Genomic DNA, 8,232 nt, shown 5'->3' with positions numbered 1-8,232 from the left:
GCTTTAGTGTCCTCGTTTGACACATGTGCAAAGTTCCCCAGCATGGAAACTAAAAGGTAGAAGTTTTCTGCCTTTTTTTTTTTTTTTTTTTTGGTGTGAGACGGGGTCTCACTGTGTCACCCAGGCTGGAGTACAGTGGCATGATCTTGGTTTTCTGCAACCTCTGCCTCCTGGATTCGGGCAATCCTCCTACCTCAGTCTCCTGAGTAGCTAGGACCACAGGTGCATGCCACCATACCTAGCCAATTTTTGTATTTTTTGGTAGAGACAGGGTTTCATCATGTTGCCCAGGCTGGTCTTGAACTCCTGAGCTCAAGTGATCTGCCCGCCTGGGCCTCCCAAAGTGCTGGGATTGCAGAGGTGAGCCATTGTGCCTGGCCAGAAACCTTCTAATAAATGTAAGATACAGGCCAGGTGCAGTGGCTCACGCCTGTAATCCCAGCACTTTGGGAGGCTGAGGCAGGGTGGATCACAAGGTCAGGAGTTCGTGACCAGCCAGGCCAACATGATGAAACCCCGTCTTTATTAAAAATACAAAAAATTAGCTGGGCATGGTGGCAGGTGCCTGTAATCCCAGCTACTCAGGAGGCTGAGGCAGGAGAATCCCTTCAACCTGGGAGGCGGAGGTTGCGGTGAGCCGAGATTGTGCCATTGCACTCCAGCCTGGGCAACAAGAGCGAAACTCTGTCTCAAAAAAAGAAAAAAAAAAAACAAAAATTATCCAGGTGTGGTGGCATATGCCTGTAGTCCCAGCTGCTTGGGAGGCTGAGGCAAGAGAATCGCTTGAACCTGGGAGGTGGAGGTTGCAATGAGCCAAGATTGTGCCACTGCACTCCAGCCTGGGCAACAGAGCGAGACTCCATCTCAAAATAATAATGATGATAAATGTAAGATACAATAGAGGCAGTGAAGAGGAGCAAGGCCTGGCCCATTGGGACTGGCAGTACCTAATCGGATTCATAATGACTGTCAAGTTTCCACATCGTAAAATCAAGGGTTAAAACATGGATGACACAACTGATATCCACATCTGCTCAGACATGTATTAACAGTCTATGAACTGAACCTTGACCTTCAGAAAGCTGCCCCAAAGCCAGTCCTTTGAGCAGGGAGAGTGCAATCATTCCTCAATATCTACAATGACATCCTTTGTTGAAGGGGCTAGGTGAGCTTCTAATGGGGTAAATATAGTGACTTGCCCAAGGCCCTGGAATGGAAGACACCTCTTGGCAAATCAATCATCCTCCCTGGAGACTTTCCAGACAGAGATGAAAAACAAATGAGAAATTAAATGTTCCAGTGACAAGAAAGAAGCGAAACTTTCCTTCTCTCTCTGAGAAGCACTCTGTGCCCAGAAGGGAAGTACAAGCATTCCACCACGTGAACCGAATCTGTTCCTGAAGATGCATTGGAAGGAAAAAGTTTTGAGTCTATGGCGTTCCAGGCCCACCCAAACTCCCAACCAATGAACTCAAATATCTCAAAAGCATTGTTAAACACCTATCTAGCAATCTTTCAAGGATTTCTGCCTAAAACAAAGCATTTTACATGGAAGTAAATTAAAAAAAAATTGTTACCCCTTTAAAATCACTCAGTAACTTCACCCTAAACAATCAGTGGCTAGGTTTGTGTGCCTTGATATTATTCAGCATAAGACACAAAGGGGTTTTCTGTCTGTAACACTATGAAAACATGCTGCAGTGTAAATAAACAAGTAGATCAATAGGTTAATGACGTTCATTATGAATCCATCTGAATTGGGCCTGGGCTGGGAGGGCTTCCAGGTCTCCGGCTAAAGCAAGAAAAACGTATGGAAAATGATTAAGAAAAAGACCTGATCCCCACAGGAGAACAGCCGAGATTCACCTGTAGCACATGCTGCAACCTCCCACCTGGATTTGAGTGCAATGTGAATGCTTCCCGCAGCCACCATGTGTATAGTAATCACCACACAGTTTTTTATTTGTTTAGTATGTTCGGGGCAACATTTTGCTTTGTGTGCAAGCATTCAGATGTGAGAATTCAGCTAGTGGGGATAATTACAATGACTTACATTTCAATCAGTATTTAATTTCTTAAAGTTATAGATCTTAGAATCTAGCTCTTGCTTTTCCTTTTCCTCTCAACTTATGGATCTTTATATTTTATTTATGAACTTAGTAGTTTTTTTTATAAAAGCAAGATCACATTTACTTGTTCATTGATTCATATTCAATTAACTGTTAAATTTGATAGATTAAATTCTCATAAACTTTTAATATCATTTAAACATTTAATTAAGCAAATTCCTTTAGATATTTCAAACTACAATTACAAATTTAATTTAGCCGATTCAAACACTTCAAACACCTAACAAGGGAGACTTACAAATATGATGAACAAATTATTCCTAAGCACTTAAGCAACTTCTGTAAATCTAATCACACATATAATTTGTTGCTCAGATTTTGTTTTAAATATTATAAAAAGTAAGCAGAAACTGTATGAAGCAGATCAACAATTATAAAACTTCTTACTGCAACTGTAAACACGACTTATACAAAAGTATAAATATTATGAATTTATTTCTTCACCGTCTTGTTGTGGTAAAAGAAATATATGTGCATGGAGGTATTCATTTCTCACTCCAGTCAAGATGAACAACATAGTATTATCTTGCATTTAAGCTAAGGATACTTGGTAGGATGCTTGGGTCCACAACATGAATGGGGTAACTTTATTTGGTTGAATCCTGAAGATTAAGCCATGGGACACCAGTCCAAGATCCTGGACCAACAGAGGCCCCAGGCTGGGGGTGCTTTCCAGGCTTCTGACGGGCTGGCTTCCATCATGTGGTGAGATTCTATCAGTCACGTCACTGGTTCTTTCTAAACTCTCGCTGTTTGCCCGAGATTTAACCAAAAATACATGTTTTGTTTTTTTGCATCCTAGATCCTTCCCTTGAAACGACCAGTCTCTTGACTCAATGAGAGGGATTCCAAGCTACTGGGTTTCACCTCATTCCTATACAATGACCCAGCTGTGTAATTTCTTACATTAAAACCTACTGTGCTCAAGTCTCTGGCCCAATTTTCCACAAAGTTGTCTGTCTTTTTCTTACTCATTTGCAGGAGTTCTTTATATGTTCTGGATGTAAGCTGTTTGCCAGCTATGTCTGTTGTAAATGTCTCCTTCCACTCAGTTGAGATGGAGATTTGGGGCCTCTCCTCTGAGACTCAATCCTCGATTACAGGCTTGAGATCTTTTCTTGAATGTCCAACAGGCATGCCAGAATTTATATGGCAAGAATGAATCTCTCATTTATGGATTCTCCATCTTTCCACTTCCCACTCCTTTTTTGAAACTCTCTCCAAATCAGAAATTGGCACCATTATTCATTGAGTTGCCTAGCTCCATTCTTTTAATCATTCTTTGGAACACTTTTTATATCACAAAACAGAAATTATATACAGAAAGTTATGAAAATAAATGCATAATTTAACAAGTAAAGATAAACACTCATGTATAACTACCATTCAGGTCGAGAAATAACATTGCCAGCACTCAAAAACTTCTCATAAATCATATATATATATGTATATATGTATGTATGTATATATACATACATATATATGTTTTGCCTATATATATACATATATGTTTGCCTACATTTGAACTTTGTATTTATGGAATCACAGAATACTTATTTTTTACATCTTTCAATATTATACTTGTAATTCTCATCCTGTTACATGTAACTGTACTTCATACATTTTCATTGTTGCATATTACTTCACTATACTATATAGTATACCACATTCTACTCTTAATGGATATTTTTGTTGTTCCAATTTCCAGCTATTATCATTATTACTATTTTGAGATGGAGTCTTGATCTGTTGCCTAGGCTGGAGTGCAGTGGTGATCTCGGCTCACTGCGACCTTCGCCTCCTGGGTTCATCAGGTGATGCTACTGACTCAGCTTCCTAGGTAGCTGGGATTGCAGGTGGGCTCCACCACGCCTGACTACATTTCGTATTTTTAGTAGAGACGGTTTCACCATGTTGGCCAGGCTGGTCATGACCTCCTGACCTCAAACGATCCGCCTGCCTTGGCCTCCCAAAGTGCTGGGAGAGGCGTGAGCCACCGCGCCCAGCCCCAGCTAGTATTAACAGTGCTTCCGTACTTCTAAAAATATTCTTATTTACACATTTTAATGACAACACATATGCCTGAATTTGTTTCAGGTATATACTTAGGACTATAATGGTTGGTCACAGAAAGTTTTCAGTTTTCCTAGAAATAGCCAAGCTCATTTCCAAAGTAGTTGGAGCATTTTTTTTTTTTTTTAACTTGAGTCAGTATTAGTAACCTATCTTTTTCTCAGGATTTACCTATTTCATTTAAAATTTCGAATGTATTGGCATGCAGGTTGTCATCACGGTCTCTTCTTTTTGATGTCTGAAGTGTCGGTGATGACGCACCTGCCCTTTAGTTTTGATATTGTTTGTTTGCACCTGTGGTTTATTGTTCTCGGTCAGTGTTCTCAGGGCAACAGTGGCTTCGGTGATGCTTTCCTCTCTGGGTTCTTATCTATTTCCTTCTAATTAGCCCTGGTTTTTTCTCACTATCTTGTTAGCCCTTTGTTTATTTGAATAAGTTTTTAAAATGTTATCAAACATCTTTATTTGTATCTGATGAGAGGTACAGCCTCAAAATCAGAGCCCTCTGATCCTGGAAGTCCATGGTCAAGATCCCTCTTTCTCTCACGTCCAATCTATTGGAAGCCCCATCAGCTCTACCTCTAAAGCAGATCCTGATCACGCTCACTGCTCTCTGGCTGGCATGCTGTTATGCCGTATTTCACAAGTGCTCTCTTGACCCAGTTTTGAGATCTTGGCTGAAAACTCACAATTCCTCTTAGTGGGCCCTTTGCTGAGTCTGCACCCCAACCCCTTTCCTTCCTGGGCTCTGACACTCCTGGGTCACAACAATACACCCAACTCCCAGGGATTCTTTGCTATACATCAAGGGATGAACCCTTCTTCCTTGGGTTTGTGAAATCACTCAAAATTCCCAAACCACAGGAAGCCCCTAGACCTGCTAACCCTACTCCGCTTGCCAGACAGAAACCGCCTCCTACACTCTAGCTTTCTGTTCCCCCGTCCCTGGGTGCAACACCCTACGTGGCCCTGCATGGCAACTTTCTCCGACTTGATGCTGTAAGTAATAGAGTTCTGCTTTTCATCTCATCAGAGGTCAGTGAGTTCATCCTACCATCGTCAGTGCCTAATGTTATAACAGTAAGCCCCTCCCCGCCAGCTTCAGTCCGTCATCTCCAGCTTGAAGTCTTCAAATAGCCGCCTCTATCCCTCCTTTCTATTACAGCCTGCTAGACTTCATCTGTCATAGAGTTCAAGTCATAAATCACATACCTTCCCTTCCCTGAATAAGATGCTTTTATCATTGAAATCAGACTGAAACTCAAACTTCTTCCTATGGCTTAAAAGGCCCTGTATGGCTTTGCTCCTGCCCAACCTCTCTGACCCCATCCACTATTCCGCTCTTGTTCGGTCTCATACTCCTCGTTCTTAGAACATCTGGCACATAGTAGGTACTCTCAAGTCTTTGATAAGTGTCAGGTAAACAGAAACCACTCTAGGTACTTCAGACAAAGTGATTTAATTTAGAGAATTGGTCATAAAAATGTTGGAAGTATCAGTGAAAAAGGAATGTGGTGTCCTTTTGGGCTCACAAGTCTGTACTCACCGTCAGTGCTGCTCGACTATTGCCATTGCCATTGATAAAAATTAGGCGCTTGGACTCTGTCCGATACGAGTTCCAGAATCTCGCATGGATACATTCCATTGGCAGAACCCAGTGGAAATCCAACTCGAAGGATGTCCGGGAAATGTAATTTTTAAACTTCCTCATGGGAATTTTGTCATGTGCCCTCTTTTCTGCCCTGACTCCACTTGTCCATGTTTCTGTCCATAAAGTGGCTTGGCCAGGGTCCATCATTCTGTGCATCTTGGCCAGGATGCCTCACCTTCAGGCTCCATGAACCTTGCTGGGGTCAACAGCTATGGGGAGAACAGTCTCCATTTCCCCAACTCTGGGCCTCATGCACTGCAGAACCAAAATTGGTTCTGCCTGTTGAACCCAGAACCTCACCAAGCTGCTCATGTAAATGAAATTTGAGCAATTCTGGCCTCCAACTCGTGACCATGGAACTCAAATCCAGCTCAGGTTGCTGACCAGAACTGATGTCACAGCAACCGTTCCATGCTTTCTCTTATCTTCCTATCCCTCCAACCCATCCACATTTCCCCCTCCCACTCCGGAAGCCAGGAATGAAGATTATTCCAAAGAGTCATCTAGATACAGGGGCACAGACGCCTCCACGCCTAGAGTTTGGAAGAGTTAAGGTATAATCTGAGCAAAGTGGCAAAGAGGAGTTGAGAGGTTTTTAGCCAGGATCTCAAAACTGGGTCAAGCGAGCACTTGTGAAATATGGTATTACAGCATGTCAGCTAGAGAGGTCCTTCGGATCCCTAGACAGCCAATCTTTTTGAGCCAGGGATGTCAAGTCCAGATCGTGGAAGAAGAGTATGGACAGTCAGTCTTCCAGGCCAGTCAGGTGGTCCTCCACCTTCACAGAGAATCAGCCCTCCAGAGCCAGGTGTAGAGTTCTTTTGCTTCACAGTCAGAGTGTCTTCCAGAAATGGGATTGGATAATCTGGAGCCAGGAGGGCAGAACAGAGCAATATCAGTGAGAAAGTGTCCTCCAAAAACAGGCTGCAGAATTTCACGACTAGGAGCAGAAGGTCCTCTGGAGCCATGGAGTTTCCCCTAGAGTTAGCAATGTTGTGGGACTATAAATGTCTCTGGAATATTTTCCAGAGCCAAGGACAGAGAGAATTCCAGAGCCAGATACAGCACAATTTTTGGCTGATCAACGGTCATAGTGTTTTCTAGAGCTAGAAATAGAACCTCTTGAAGATGTAGGATAATCCACTTTTTTTTTTTTTTCCCCAAAAAGGATGGCATCTCTTCCAGTGCCGAGGGACACTGCCCTTCCTCCATCAAAGGCTGGAAAAGGCTGTAGAGCTCTGTGCTGTGGGAGCCTCCAGTGACAATGAAGTGAATGTAGTTGATTTGTCCTTATAGATGTCACCCACTTGGCCCTTTCCACATGACATCTTGAACCTATGACCACTTCAAGATCCACAAACTCATGCAGAGACTTTATTAAAACATACTTTTACCTGTAACCCCAGCACTTTAGGAGGCTGAGGTGGGTGGATCACTTGAGGTCAGCAGTTTGAGATCAGCCTGGCCAACATAGTGAAACCCCGTCTCTACTGAAAATACAAAAGTTAGCCAGGCGTGGTGGCAGGTGCCTGTAATCCCAGCTACTCAGGAGGCAGAGGCAGGAGAATCGCTTGAACCTGGGAGGTAGAGGTCGCAATGAGGCAAGATCATGCCATTGAACGCCAGCCAGGGCAACAGAATGAGAATCCATCTCAAAATAAAAATAAAAGTAAAACATATTTCCCTGTGTTTCCTTCTGAGGACCCTCTACTCAGAGAACACGGGTGGCGGCACCTTACTCAGAAAATGTGCCGAAGCCTAGCTGGGAAACCAGTCTCCTAGCTGTTTCTCTTCTAGACCCTCAGATGGGACATAGCCCTTTGACTCCTACTGCTTTTTTTTTTAATTACATAAATTAACCCATTTATTATAGGCCAGTGATGTCTCAAAGAGTAGAGGAGCATCTACTGGTCTTTCAATTCCTTCAGTCTTCTGATGGCGGACTTTACCGTGACAGCGGAAGTGGTATTGTACGTCCAGGCACCGCCAGCCACTGTCTTCATGCAGGAACCACAGTGCCAGATGCCCACAGCTCGTCTCTTCATCTTGGTTTTGCCACTGCTTTTAGAGGAGCACTTCCACACAACAGAGCAGGTACGCAAAGCACTGATGTGCAGAAGAGTTTTCACCAAGTAGCAGATTCACTTCTTGTTTTACTGATTATATTGGCAAATCACTCTGATGCCCACAAGCTCCAAATACACCACACTGAGCAGTCTTAGAGTCAACATACTGCTATGCCAAGAACACGGGCCTTGGAACCTGACAGGCTTGGGTAACACCGTGTGATCTTGGAGGAACTACTTTCTCTCTGGACCTTTCAGATTGGAATAACAATACCCACCCTGCAGGGTTGTCATGAATGTTGAATGTAGCAAT

The sequence above is a fragment of the Saimiri boliviensis genome, chromosome 11 (genome assembly GCF_048565385.1).
Source record: "Saimiri boliviensis isolate mSaiBol1 chromosome 11, mSaiBol1.pri, whole genome shotgun sequence".
In the NCBI taxonomy this organism is placed as follows: Eukaryota; Metazoa; Chordata; class Mammalia; order Primates; family Cebidae; genus Saimiri; species Saimiri boliviensis.
Note: the sequence above shows the minus strand (reverse complement) of the source record.